Below are 15861 nucleotides of genomic sequence, written 5' to 3' on the forward strand. Positions count from 1 at the left end.
CTTTTATTTTACTTCTTTATTTTTTGTTCTTTATTTTCGTATTTTACATTTTGTGCAAATTTGTGCACATTTTGTATATACTTTGTATAGATTTATTTTGTGCATAGAGGAGTAGTTAAGGTAAGCGTAGGGCGGGGCTTAATCTTGGGCTTGGGGTTGGGGTCAGAGCTTGGGTGGGCATTTTAGAAAGTTAGCTAGTTTAGAGAGGAGGGTGGGAACTTTTCATGAACAAAATGTGCAGACTGTAAGTAGCATTCCGTTGCTTTCTCATGGTCTCCTGGGGGCAGGGTGTGAGTCCTGGGGTCCTCTGCACAGCCTTAAAAGGTAAAGGGACCCCTGACCATTAGATCCAGTCGTGACCGACTCTGGGGTTGCGGCCCTCATCTTGCGGTATTGGCTTCCAGGTCATGTGGCCAGCATGACAAAGCCGCTTCTAGCAAACCAGAGCAGCACACGGAAATGCCGTTTACCTTCCCGCTGTAGTGGTACATGCTTTCGAACTGCTAGGTTGGCAGGAACTGGAACCGAGCTGCAGGAGCTGGGACAGAGCAATGGGAGCTCACCCCGTCGCGGGGATTCGAACACCTGACCTTCTGATCGGCAGGCCCTAGGCTCTGTGGTTTGACCCACAGCACTACCCGTATCCTTAGCTCTCTTGAAATCGACCCAGCCAGCCTTCTCCAGAGAGCTCAGCTCCTCCACACTCTTTCCCTGCCTTCCCTTTTTCTATCCCCTCTCATCATTTACATTTACTAGGACATTCCTAGCCCACTTTACTCCCAGGAGCTCAAGGTGGCCTTCATGATTCTCCTTGCCACCAATTGTTATCTTCACAGCAGTCCTGCAAAGTAGGCTAGGTTGGCCCAAGGTCCACCAGGGAGCTTCATGGCTGAGTAGGGATCCGAACCCTGCTCTCCCAGGTCCTCTTAGTCCAGCCCTCCCACCATTACACCTCTGTCTGGCTCCATTTTGCATCTCTCCAGCTGCCCTAGGACATCAGCCTTCTCCTTCTTGGGGGTCTCTCTGGTGCCAAGGAAGACTCCACCACCTTCCTCATGTTCTGCTCCTCTTCTGGGACCCCATGATGCTTGGAGGACCCTCCTAGGGGTCTCCTCCCTCTTCAGGAAGGGCAGGGCTGTCCTAAGAGGACAAGGCAGAGCAGCCCTTTAACAGCTGACAATACTTCTCTTTTCTTTGGGCTGGAGCTCTTGAACCCGTAGCACTCGGGGCCTCCTTTCTCTCTCTGCCAGCCCTTTGTGCTCTGGGCTGCCTCGTTCCAGCTCTGATGATGCTCTTTCAGGTCACTGAACTGCAGAGAGATGGAAGGAATTGGGCGAGACGCCCTGCCTCACACACAAACACCCCCCCCCCAACAAAAATTGGGGCTGCTGGCTTCTGAGTTGCTCTCTCTGCTCATCTCTTCTAGGTTCAGGTGCTTAAGACACCTGACCAGCCACAGCAACAGGATGGCCCCCCTGCAAGGCCCGGAGCGGCCGGTGGCGTCAGGTGAGCAAGTGGCCCTCCTTTTGGGGACAGAGGAGAGCAGGAATGGTTTAGGGGGGCAGCTAGTCAAAAGATGCACAGAGCCAGATGACTGGATCCGACCCAAGGTCCATCTGGGCCAGCGTCTGGAAACCCAACCCCCCCCCCAGCGACCACCCCGTTTTGTGGGGCCTGATGGAGGAAGCAGGGGGCTGGGCTGCGGAGCAAAGTGGGGGGCAGTTGTCTGCGGGAGGGGCACCTTCCCTAGGGAGCCATGTTCTGGGGGCAGGAGGCCAGGATTGGCCCCCAAGGCCTGGGATGTCCCTTCCCTGTAGTAGGACTTGGAATCCAGGAGAGAACTCTTGGAATAGCCTTGCCGGGGGCTCAGGGACGAACTCACTCCACAGGTCGTACTCTCCCCTGCCTGCTCCTCCAGCTGGGAGCGGGGGCAGCGGCACGTGGCTGGGCGGAGCATCGAATGTCACCCCCCCTCAGGATGTCGCCTGGGGCAAAGTGCCCCCACTGCACCCCCTTCCGATGCCTCTGCCTAAGCTAGAAAAGAGACCAGTATTCTGCCCCCTTCCAGAAGCCTGGATTCCGCATAGGAATACATACCTACAAGTGTGAGATGGAAGCCAAAATCTGGGTCAGGCCAGAAGGGATCTCTTCTATCGTAAGTACAGTAATTGCGAGCCAAAGGAATTTCTGTTGTCAGAAGCTGAGCTGTGATCAGCATCTAGGAAAGCCAGCAAACTCCCTGATGGGCAGAGAGAAACAAAGTTGGGCAGAAAGGATGCAAGGATTTCCATCCTTCCTAGGTTTTGGGACAGGCAGATGCAGTTCCAAATGTTTCCAGACTTTCTGGTTGGTTCTGAGTACATTCAGAAAGACACGAGAAGGGAGATAGGCAAACCTGTCCATTCTGGTGGTATCCCCCCCCCAACTTAATTCCCCCCATAAAGTTTTATTTGGCTTTACAAGTTTGTTCACACAACTAACATTCTTGCAAATATTAAAATTAAAACTACACCCCACTGGCACACTGTGTAGAGTGAGGAGGGTGAAGTATCTTGCTTTACAAACGTCAGGTGAAATGGGTGCCCAATGTGAACCGAGTTGTGAATTTCGGGAGAATCATTTTGGCACACCCCTATAGCAGGGGCACCTCAGGTTCCCGCACCCTCCCCATCTCAGTAACACAAAACAGCATCAAGTTCTCTGGTGCTGCTCTGCCATTTGAGGATTTCTGATCCTCCACTGGATTGATGGGTTTTATCAGGTAATGGACACAGTTGGGGCTGAGGTTTTCTATTACTTCGCAAAATTGAAGAAACTGATGCGTTGTTCCAATATATCAGAAAAGCAATGCACCTTCTCTTGCTTCCTTGCAAAAATGACAGACGAGGAGGTTGGAAAATAGTTTAGTTTTTCAAAAGGGCCATGTGGTCGTTGTTTTTGCTGAACCAAGAAGAAAAGATGCCCCAGCGAACTGAAACTCTTTAAATAGTATTTGCACAGAAAGCGCACACAGATGGATAGGTTCATATAAAGCGCCTTTATTATCTGGGGACTATTGCCCTAGTAACAGCCATATTATTCTCATTCTATATTTACCTTCTAATGACTATTCTGTTGCTACTCAATTCCTACATTTTGTAATACTTCCATGCTTTCTTTACCTCCATGCTTTATCGGTGTGTACTTACATGCATTAACACAGTGGGGCCAGTTCAGATGTGACAACCATGTTGTAAAACACCAGGAGCCTTGTGCTTGCATGCTCTGTCCCCTCCTGTTTGTTGAATCCCAGGGAACTTGGGTACTTCTGTGTTGGTTTATTTAACCATTGTTTCCCATCGCACCAGAACCAGGAAACTCTGGTTTAACCACTCTGCTTACAAACAAGGCTTAGGATAGGGGTCAGCAACCTTTTTCAGCTGTGGGCCAGTCCACCATCCCTCAGACCACGTCGTGGGCCGGACTATATTTTGAAGAAAAAAATGAACGAATTCCTATGCCCCAGAGATGCATTTTAAATAAAATGACACATTCTGCTCATGTACAAACACGCTGATTCCCGGACCGTCTGCGGGCCGCATCCAGCCCACAGGCCTTAGGTTGCCTACCTATGGCTTAGGGCAGGCATCCCCAAACTGCGGCCCTCCAGATGTTTTGGCCTACAACTCCCATGATCCCTAGCTAACAGGACCAGTGGTCAGGGATGATGGGGATTGTAGTCCAAAACATCTGGAGGGCCGAAGTCTGGGGATGCCTGGCTTAGGGTATATACTTTGCAAAGGGCAGTCCCTAACATTTCTTTAAAAGAAAGGAATGAACGAATCTACTGCTGGATGTCACCGAATGAATGATCAACAAAGCACATGCCATTTTGCCGCCTGAGTCAAAGGACAAGATGGCAACCCTCTCCCATGAACAAAGGCCAAGTGGACTAGCAGTTGAATCTTCCTTCAACAACAGTGGCAAGATAGTGAGGTACACACAGCTCTGTCCTCCAGCACAGAAGGAAAGCCAGGGGATTGAAAAGGGCTGCCACCCTCCAGCACCCGCCACTTGAGGCAGTTGTCTCACTTTGCCTAATGGTAGGGCTTGCCCTGATCATTGACCAATCACCTTGGGCTTTGTGGTAGCAAGTGAATGGTCAGCCATAACCATCAATTTATTATTCTGGGCTTTTTTCTGATTAAAAAAAAAACCAAGAGAGGCACAGGAGTCTCAGGAACTGGTCAGTGGTTCTTTTTTCAGCTTCACTGATACAAAAAAAAAAAAAAATAGAAAACACACACACAAGCCCCTTCTTCACTATACATTTAAAGCAGTATCATATCGCTTTAAAAAGTAATGGCTTCCCACAAAGAACCCTGAAGCCTGTAGTTTGTTAAGGGTGTGGAGAGCCACAATTCCCAGAGTTCCCTAGGAAGGGAGAATTAATGTTCAGCCACTCAGGGAATTGTTGCTCAGGGAGGGGCTACAGGTTTCCTAACAACTCTCAGAACCCTTAACAAACTACACATCCCAGGATTCTTTGGGGGAAGCAATCACAGTTTAAAAAAATGCGGTTTACGGTAGCCGTGCGGAGAAATGTGTCTGGCGGGTGCATAAAAATCTCCCTCTTTGACTCCACTCACTTTCGCCTCTGGCCATGCCCATGTTTATTTATTTTATTTGTTTGTTTAATAAAATTTATACACTGCTTATTTTTATTTTTTTAAAAAAACCCTCAATGTTTCTGGCCTTGCATACCACTGGTGCTCGGCCCTCAGAACGTCATCCAAGAGGAAATCCGACCCTCAAGCTGAAAAAGGTTCCCCACAACCGGTGATTTTCTGTTGGTATTAAACACCTTCCCTCTTTCTGTATGTTTTTAACCTTCCTGTCTAAGCTTCAGGGATTGAAAACAAGGTTTCTTTTTGTTGTTGCTACTGCTGCTGCTAGCAAAACTGTTCTTTTTTTTAAGAAGGAGGGGGGAAACGGGGGGGGGGATTCTAATAATGGAACCAGTTGGAAGAGGAAGATTATAATAGCCCATCCAATCAAGGAAGTGACAATAGCCAATCAGGAGAGCTGAGAAACAAGAGTGTCATGATTATGCAAATCCCTTTGTGGTGATTGCTCTACAGCTCTCCTTAACCAATCGGCATTCACAAGTCCAAATCAGAGAATTGAAGAAAGGAGGAATGTGGAGCAGAGGCTTACAGTAGCAATTCTAAAACTGAGTTTTGGTCCCTCAACTCTGAGCTGATGAGACCAAACAGTGTATTTTCTTAACTGGTTTTTTAAGTAGTTTGCTTTAAATAAATATTTATTTATTTATGCACCCAGATAATTCAAATTCCACCCCAAGGAAAGGGTGCTTCTGTGGAGAAATTATGCTTTGTATGCAGGAGATCTCAGGGCCAATTTCAATCCCCAGCATCACCAGGTAAGACTGGGAAAGATCCTGGTCTGAAACCCTGCCTGGAGAGCTGCTGCCAGTCAGTGCAGACTCTACTGAGGTAGTTGGACTAATTGTCTTACTCTGTATAAGGCAGATTCCTGCATTCCTAACCTGAATACACTTTGCAAATTGAGAAATGCAAGTGATATCTCTTGTTTTCCATCAATCTTTCTGCAAGGTTTACTATTTAGAACAGATTGATAGATAAGCCATTGGACCCCAAGGATCATTCATTGGTAACGGTATACCTGTTTGGCTCCCAAGATTCCAGCAGGCAATGGCCATTTTTTTCAGGTGTATCTGTTCTGTGCAGTCATAAGGACTAGCATCTTAGGTTTTTCATTTTAATGGAATCTGCAGTTCTCAAGGACCTGCATTCTGCGTTTTTCTGCTGCTCGCATGGAATTGAGGCTAATTACCCAGAGTCCTGGATGATACATTTCTGTATCGATCTTAGTTATGTACGCTGTCACCAGATCTGGCCAAATGTCTCCAGTGCAAAGCACACTTCCCCATGGAGCCATTGCCGCTCACCTGAAGGTCAGCCCACAACTAAAAACTCTGAAAATGAACTCTGAGTCAACACTGTTTGTTTAATTAGAGCAACTTATTTCGGAGCAGCCATTAAATCATTTCTCAAGTCGCTAGCACGACCCAGAATTGCCCACGTGTTTTCCAAGGTGCAATTATTCAACATGACTGAGTAGCCTCTCTGAGTTTTTTTTCTGGTGGCTGAGGATGAGAAGCAGGGCAGCAACATCCCCGTACCAGAAGTTCACACACTTTACTTTGATTCTAGAGGAAGGAAAGTTGCAGCCTTTGCAGATATCCACTTACCCACAGACTGGGAAATGGAGGCCTGGAATGAAGAACGGGAAGCTGCCTTATAACAAGACAGACCATTGGTCCATCTAGCTCATCACTAACTACAGTCATTGGCAGAAGCTCTCAGGGGTGTTCAGACAGCATCCTCTCCCAGCCCTAACTGGAGATGCCTGAAAAAGCAATACAGTGGTACCCTGGTTCTCAAACTTAATCTGTTCCGGAAGTCTGTTCCAAAACCAAAGAGTTCCAAAACCAAGGTGCACTTTCCCATAGATAGTAATGCAAAGCGGATTAATTTGTTCCAGACTTTTAAAAACAACCCCTAAGCATGAATTTTATTATCTAATGAGACCATTGATCCATAAAATGAAAGCAATAATCAATGTAAAGGTAAAGGGACCCCTGACCATTAGGTCCAGTCGTGACCGACTCTGGGGTTGCGCGCCCATCTCGCATTATTGGCCGAGGGAGCCGGCATACAGCTTCCAGGTCATGTGGCCAGCATGACAAAGCCGCTTCTGGCAAACCAGAGCAGCACATGGAAACACCGTTTACCTTCCCGCTGTAGCGGTTCCTATTTATCTACTTGCATTTTGATGTGCTTTGAACTGCTACGTTGGCAGGAGCTGGGACCAAGCAACGGGAGCTCACCCCGTCACAGGGATTCGAACCACCGACCTTCTGATCAGCAAGCCCTAGGCTCAGTGGTTTAGCCCACAGCGCCACCTGGGTCCCTAATAATCAATGTACTGTACTATAAAATAAATAAGACAGTATTGTAGATGATAAAAATCAAAATTATTATTTTTTCTTACCTGCACGGATGATAGTCATTGTTTGGATGGAGGGCTTTTCTCCATTTCCACAGTCACACAATCCATCAATCAGTAGCTAAACTGGGTTCCACAAAGTCACAAAAACAAATTAACTGAAAAAGCCTCAAAAACAAAAATGCAAAATAAATAGCTAAAACAAAAGCGCCAAACTTAATCCATTCCAGAAGTTCGTTTGACTTCTGAAATGTTCGAAAACCAAGGCACAGCTTCTGATTGGTGCAGGTGCCTCAGAAACAATAGCTGACAGCCACATCCAATGTTCGACTTCCAAAAAAGTTTGAAAACTGGAACACTTACTTCCGGCTTTTCGGCCTTTGGGAACCAAGGCGTTTGAGTACCAAGGCTTTTGAGAACCAAGGCTTTTGAGAACCAAGGTACCACTGTACAGAATACATAAGAACTTCAAGCACATGTGAAGTTCCAATACAGCCTAGAGAAACTTGGATCCAGACCAAGCTAGATGCCTTTGGTTTCCATTGAAATCAATGGGACTAAGTCAAGGATAGCTTGCCCCAGTGAATTCAACTAGACCTAAACGCTGCCAGGTTAATCTGGATCCAAGCCAGAATGAACTGATGGTTCCTGTAGGTCTGGGACATGACATCTGTGGCCCTGCAGATGTTGCTGGACTCCCTAGTCACCTGTCCAATGGTCAGGGATGATGGGAGTTACAGCCCAACATCACCTAGAAGGCCACGGGTTCCCCTTCCTTGCTGCAGATGAATGAGATGCAGATTCCAGAGCCAGTGAAGCAAGGCAGAGCTGGATCAGAGTCAAAACTGTTCAAGCAAAGCACTTTCCCAGCTCATGATAATCCTTGGCTGGCCTGAAATCAATCTATTATATCTTACTGCTGTGCATTTGATGTATTTTGGGGTAGACTCATTTCTCCTGCTTATCCAACACCTAGAGCAGTCAATGACTGGCATACATTGGGACTGTGCCTGTTGGGCCAGGCAGTGGCCTCAGCCAGGTTTGCAGCCTGCAGATAACATGCAGAGAAGGAGGATGCTCAGGTAAACCTCTCCTAGCACATTCCTTGCCCTACTGCTGCACAACAGCCCTGCAGTGCTCCCTGCTGGGCTTTGCTACCCAGTAGCAGCCACCACCACCACCCTCTCACTCACTCTCGCAACCCAGATGGGAGGGGACTGGGAAGCAATTACTTAAAATAAAAAAGCTCTATGCCAGGCATAGGCAAACTCAGCCCTCCAGATGTTTTGGGACTACAGTTCCCATTATCCCTGACCACTGGTCCTGTTCGCTAGGGATCATGGGAGTTGTAGTCCTAAAACAGCTGGAGGGCCGAGTTTGCCTATGCCTATGCAACCTCCACTCCTTGGCCCAACCTGCTCACAACTTGCTGGGGGAATCAACCAACTTCCTAAAGCCCAGGAACTCTGAGACCAATGCACCCCAAGTTTCTCAGAGAGCTCCCTCCCAGTTTGCTCAGTGAGTAAAGGCAGCTCCTCGAGCCTCTCCCCGAGTTCAGAAGAACATGCTGGTTTATTACGACTCTGCTCTTAAACATTTGTTAGAACAGATTCCAAGCGTCAAGACAAGTGGGGATGATCAGCTTCCTGGTGGCATGGGAAATCTGGCCCAGATCTGGTGCAAAGAACAAAGCTGTAAGGGTGGCTCCACTTTTAAAAGCTCTTCTCCCTCTCCGTGGAGGGAGTGGCCTCTGGCTTTTTCTGGCCAATGAGAGCCACAGACAATTTGCTAGGGATGCCATATATCCCAGGCAGGGGTCCTAAGTACCCTTGTTCATTTGAATAGAACTGGTGGGAGATACACGACTGCATGGCTTAGATAAATGGTGGGGGCAGGAGACCATGCCAGATGCACATGGCTGGGAAACAAGGGGTCACGTACCACTACTCCCACTTCAGAATCCTGGAAACAAAGTCAAATCAGGTTCCTGTAAGCAGAGGGTAGTTCCATATAAGTGAGGTCAAGCAAAGCCGCACTCAGGATCCAAAAGGCAAGAGAGCAAAGCAGGTAGCACCCTGGACAGCTCCAAGGAGGGCCTAGCCAACGAAACAAGGCCAGTTTGATTATGGCTCCAGCAGGCGACCAAACCAAGCCTTGGCTGTAAGTAGGGCTGAAGCTCTTATCAAGGGACCCAGCCTATTTTAGTACCATTGACTCCAATGGCAAGGAGGAGGCTGTGGTTCTGCTATTTCTTCTGAAGTCCACAGTAAACAATGCAACCCCTGGCACCATGTGGTGTTAGAACTCCTGAAGATGCAGGGGCTTTGAAGACTAGTTCTGAGGTCCAATTTGCCTCCTGGTCTGAAGCCCTGGAGAGCTTCTGCTAGTCATTGTAGGTGGACCATGGCAGCTGCGTAAGGCAGCTTCCTATGGTCCTAAATACTCTATGAAGATGGGCTGTAGCTCAGTGGTAGAGCATCTGTTTTGCAAGCAAGAGGTCCCAGGTTCAGTCCCCAGCATCTCCAGGGCGGGCTAGGCAAGACTCCCCATCTGAAACCCTAGAGAGCTGCTGCCAGTCAGTGTAGACAACACTGAGCTAGGAGGACCAGTGGTCTGACTTGTATAAGGCACTCTGCTATGTAAGTTGGTCATGGCCTCTTCTCCTGAGGATAGGGAATCAGAGCCTCGGCTCATGACTGACTTGGCATCACTCAAATTGCAAAACAACCTATAAAATGTTCCGATGAGAATTCAAGAGGCGATCCCTCCTGCAGACCTGCAAATCCCTTGGCAAGAACCTATAATTTTAAAAATCCATTTCCCCCATAAGCAGCAGCAACCTTCTCATTTTCCTGATGCTGGTCCCATTGCAAACCCTGCCGATGTGAAACAGAACGTGTTGTTAAGCCAACCCTTCGCCAGTCAGGCTTATGGCGTTGTCTTGGATGTCCCTGGGAAGAGGAAACATGACCGAGGGATGAATTAATATTTCTGTTTAATTAAGCGGACTTCGAAGGATGTGCACCATTTTTAAAAGTTTATTGGATGTCACATTTTAATGAACTGAAAGGCCACATTGTACAGTAACTTTGTTAAAGAAAGGCATCATTACATCTGACAGTTACCAAATGCCCCAGTTAAATTAAAACAGATGCACCCTAAAAACCTGGGAAGGATGGAGACATCCTTCTTGCCTTACTCTTTTAAGTAAACTGGATGATTTCCATATGGTGGTACTGACCCAGCAAGAATTTGGTGTGGATCACGTCCCATGGCAAGCCATGGGACCAAAGTTATTTACAATTCTAATTTCTTGACTTAGTTGCAATGGAACCTTTATTGTGACCAGCTGAGTCAGGTGCAACCCTTAAAACACACTAAGAGAAGTAGGATCAGTTCTAAACAGTTTGTTGACTTTATTAATTTTCACAGTACCCTTTCGTTGTGTATATAACCATTTTATTTATAAGGCATAAATACAAAAAGAAATACGCTCATCATTATTATTTTAAGTAATACCACCTAGTACATTTTTTTTCTCAGTCACACTAAGGATTATAATGTACCTATAGCTGCATTGTTATTATTAGTAGTAATAGTAGTAGTAGTAGTAGTAGTATCTCCATATAAAAGTCTATAATGTAGAATACAGTATATAGCGTTTTTTTTGTTAAAATAACTGTTACACAAGATTAAACACGGTATAGTTTGCCAGCTACTGCTGCCAGATTATTTCTACTATACAAAAAATAATAAGGATCCACCTTCCCTGAATTTCAACGCTCGCAGTGAGCTTGAATCGCACTACAACTCTTTAAATATCACCACCCTGATCCAGCAAGGGAAATCTGCACATTTAGTCAGCATGAGTGCACCCCTCCCCACATGTATCATGATGTTCATATATTCCCTTCTGAAGTGATTGGAGGAATTTGAAAGGGGGGGTATCCCCACCTGGGGCCATAATTTGTTATGTTAGTTGCCCACAGGTGTAGCTGGATCAGAAGCAGTAACCTTTTTTTTTTAAAGGGAATCGGGGAGGGGGAATCAAAATATTGCTTGATAGAGCCAGAGAAATGCCCTTGAAGTCGATGCATATATGTCCTGGAAGCTTGTTAATAGGGCATAGAGACAAGATGGGAAGCTGGCCACTGATGGGACATTTGACAGACATGGCTTCTACAATGGACTAGATGAAGCAGCTGGATGAGCGCTGCTGCAGTATTCTGATATTTAAAACACCACCCATGCAACCCCTTTTGCCACAAGCCAACTGCAACGCGGGGCAAGAAAACCTCCCGGATCAACCCTATGTTCAGGGCTGGGTCCAAGATGCAGTGCACCGACATTCTAGGGGGGGGCGCTATCTCTTGTGCTACAGTGATTATGTACAATGATTGCAATTGTGGTTGCAGTCACCGGTCACTTCCAGACAATCTGTTGATTGAACCTTCATCCCAATTTGTTTGCAGAACCTTAGCAGGGAGATTATATGGAGGGGGTGTTATAGGGTTGTTCTTGTTTTTTATTTCGATCATGTATTTTGTAATTTTAAATTGTGATTTCATCCTGTGAATCACCCTGAGACCTGTGGGTATAGGGTGGCGTACAAATTTTAATAATAATGACAGCAACAACATGATGCCATTGGCTTCTTGATCACTCTTTCCCATTTGTTTGTGAAGGGGCTATATAAGGCAAACAATCGTTACCCCACACTTCCCAGCACATTTCGCCATCGTGGACCTTCCTGCAAAAAGTTCTTATTTGCGTGTGTTTTAAATGGAAACGGGTTTGTTGAGGAAGAGCAGCAAATTCACTTCAACCGCTGAACCTGAATTGGTCCGGAAGTGGCCAGTGTTTTTGGCCAAACTTCTTGCTGAGTCGGTTACAATGCTCTGGCGCACACAACTTGCAAGGCCATCTCATGGAGGATGAGTTGCCCACCGCTCCCTCACATGTGGGGAGTCTATGATAGTGCCCCATTCCCCATGCCTCCTTTTTAGTGTTTGTATGTCAGAAATTGTGCAAGCAGCACCCTCCACAAAACCAGCCGTCCCTATGGAACACCCTGTTTATGTATCGTCTGAGTAGCAGAGGGGATTCGGGGAACAATGCACACCCGCTATACAAAGGCCTGCAAATTTGCAGGAACCTGGCAGCATTTTCACTTGAATTACAGAACAGCATCTTCTGAAGTATATATTGCATGAATATCAATGTTTGCCATTTGTGCTTAAAAGCTGGGTCCTTAATATAAGCACCCAGGAGCTGACTATTTGGAGAACTAAAAAATAAAAATCTAAATCCCTTGGCAGAATTTGCAGTTTTAGGCTACTTAATGCTGGAATAAAGCAATTAATTTCGATGGGAGCAAACTTCCAGGGTCTCTCCAAGCCAATTGGCCCAGCCTTTGCAGGTGTCTTTTCATCTGTGGTAGCTACTGCCACGTCACATCTCTGGCCATGTACAAAATCCACAGGAAAATAAGTGGGCAGAATTTGTATACCAGTGATCAGGTCAGGAGGCTGTCTGTTCCACTGGCAATCGACCCTATTCAAGGCCACTGTTTGCCTCTGTCCTGTGCCATTGTGGCAAGGGCCAATTTAAGTGGCACAGCCACGCCTGTGGGTCTTGCTGGAAATGTGCCACTTGGCATGTTACGTTACAAACCCGAATGCACCAACGGCCACTAGAGAGGCACCATCCTGGCAAAGAGGTGTTGCACGAGTCTGGGATGATGCCCAAGCATTTCAACATGGCAGGCGCTGTGTGCATCACGCCCATGAAGATACACTTTTGAACAACCTCCACATGACACCTAGCTAACATTTACAATGAATTTTCCAAAACAGCAAAACACCAAAATGAAAAGGTTGTTGTCCATAGAAATAGAATATGTGACATGAGATATCCTGGAATCAAGGACAACTACCCCCCGGTAAAAAAAAAGAAAAAAGCATGCTTGAGACAACCACTTTCTACACTGAGCGTTGCACATTAACTTATTGCGAAGTGAAGAATTCAGTTCACTTAAGAAGCGTTGCAAAATGAGATGCTAAAAGAGAGGCAGGTAAAACAACAAAAACCTGATGGATTCTCAACACAGAGGGGGGAAAGTCAGTTTGGCATTTTGTTGATCTGCGCTTTTAGTTCCTTATCCAGCAGGTCTTCATGCTGCCAGTTAAGAGAGAAGCGTCAGACCTTTTGGCAAGATGACGTACAAGCAGCAGAAGAGGCAGTGCATGAAGGATGGCCATGTGTCCTACATTATATAGGGCAATCCTCTAACTCAGGGGTGTCCAACAGGTTGACCGTGATCTACTGGTAGATCCCCGGAAGGTTTTGGTAGATCACGGTCGATCGCTGGGTCCCTTCCCGGCTCTGCCCCCTCGCCCCACCCTCCATTGTTGCACAATCTGCAGAACGGAAGACGGAGTTTCCTCAGTGAGATTGCTTGCTTCCCCAGCAATCTGTTGGTGCGTGGCTGTTCCTCTTTGTCACACACCCCATGGGACCTTCCTCCTCCCTAAATAAAAGCTCAACAACTTTGACCTGAACCCCTAAAAAAATGGGGCTTTTCACCTCCCTAAAGAAAGCTCAACAACTTTGACCTGAACCCCCCAAAAATGAAGTTTTCCTTTCCTAAAAAGGTCAACAACTTTGACCTGTACCCCCCACTGCCAGTTTTTAATTCTGTGAGTAGATCACAGTCTCTTGGGAGTGGGCCACCCCTGCTCTAACTGAAGGAGTCCTCTATTCGAAAGGTTACCGGGGCAAGGTCTACAATTAAAGATGGAAGAACCATGAAAAAGGGAAAGAGGGTACTTGAAGTTGACCACCAAGATCTGGACAGCAAACTGACCAAGCAGATGGCTCTCCAGATCACAGTCTCACTCATTATGCTAGGAGGCATGGTATTTCTACTTAGATTATAGCAATTCTCTCCAAATTGGCATCCCTACATATAAATTACCAGGTGAGGGGGAAAAAACCTGGTGCAAATCAGTGTCCTCTTTTGTGCTTCATATGGTGATGCGTTCTCTATTTTTTTGGGCAATGCATAGGTGGCCTTCCTAAGCCATGTGTCAGAGCCAGGTCAGGACTGTGCGTGGCTGCACCCAGATTCAGTCCCTTACACCTTATAGGTAAGAGAAGTGTGGAGTCTTGGCTCCTCGTACTTCATCCCAGTTTTAGCCAATCCAGAGTTTCTTATTGCCTGCCAACTGCAGGAGCCTCTGCTGCACATTCCTATTCCCTCCTACACTTGATGAAGCTTTGGAGGCCTAAGCACCTAAAGATGGGGGAGAAATCTGATTCGGCTTGCATTTGCAGGTGAATACACCTAATCTGTGCTTTCTGAAACTATATGCAAACCAAAACACAGCCATCCTTCAAAATTCCCACTCCTCTGAATTCTGAAGGGGGAAGTGGGGGAATCAATCTTAGTGAAAGTAATATGCACAAATGCAATGCGTTAGGGGGAATTGCTTGCAAAAAAAGCAGGAAATTACACACAATTGCATCAAAAATGTGTGCATTAAAGGGGGGGACACACTGAACTATTGATGAATTTTTGCAAATAAACTGATGCAGCAATGTGGGGAAGTGAACGCAGGATGGGAAAAATGAGAAAGCGAGAGAAACTTAAATTGACAGGATTTGCCCATCCTCACAAACACCATACCCTGATTCTGTGGTTTCCCCAATACATTGTTACAATGTCTGAAGCGACCTTTAGGTTTTACTTATTCCATATCCCGAAAAGGGAGACCACCTGAAGAAGTGAATGAAAAGACACTGGCCGGCACCAAAACAAACAAGCAGAGCAAACATCATAGGCTGAAATTTGCACACTCAGATCCAGACACTGGTTGGTTCACAGTCGTCACACGGGAGTCATCGCTTGAAAAGGAGACATTTTGTTTCTGGGCTAATCTGAGCACTATCGAAACATTACAGCACATGGGCGCAAGATATCCAGCTGTGGATTAAAAGTATTAAAACAACAACGACAGCAACAGCCCAATCACCACAAAACACAAATGACCCATCCTGTTTGTTTACATTCTAAAAAGGCACAAAATGTTTGTTGCGAAAGTAACATTCCAACAAACCTCCCCACGAGTTCAACAGAGAAGAGTGACAGGGGATCCAGCCAATAGCCAGCTTCCCAATGCCTATGCACTGAACCGGCTAGGTCCCACCACCCATACGTACATTGGGCATATGTGCCACATCAATGCACAGGCTTGAGCTTTTCCAAACAATGGAACACAGAGCTTTTCCAAACAATGGAAGATCCTGATGGGTCCAAGACTAGCCCTCATGTGTCGGAGCTCCATGCGCAAACATCTGGCACATGCATATGGCCTTTCTCATGTGCGCTGACTGCACAAGTGATTGGGCTGCACAGACAACATGCATGTCACCAGGAATTATGCTGCCTGTGCATGGGTCCTTTCCTCTCCCCACCAAGAAACCAACAGCAACTGTGCAAACTTCTCTAAAGTGACAACCATTCTGGTTATGAGCATTCCAAACATCGCAGCAGAACAATGGACACCTCCTGAATTTGTTGGGTTTCGCCAGACTGGAAAGGAACAAAAGGAACAAAAGAGCAACATTTTTATGCCATTGGTGGAGGTAAAACAAAAACAATGCAACCTTTTTGGCTGGAAGCACATGCCGGCTTTTTTTTTCTTTTCTTTTCTTTTTGGAATGTGATTATTAATGCAAGCATTATAAAACCCTTTTGGATCTTTTTGGTCTACAGCAGATGATGCTCCACCTATGTACTCAGTGATAACAAAGGAGGGTCTGAGGGGA

The sequence above is a fragment of the Zootoca vivipara genome, chromosome 14 (genome assembly GCF_963506605.1).
Source record: "Zootoca vivipara chromosome 14, rZooViv1.1, whole genome shotgun sequence".
Lineage (NCBI taxonomy): Eukaryota > Metazoa > Chordata > Lepidosauria > Squamata > Lacertidae > Zootoca > Zootoca vivipara.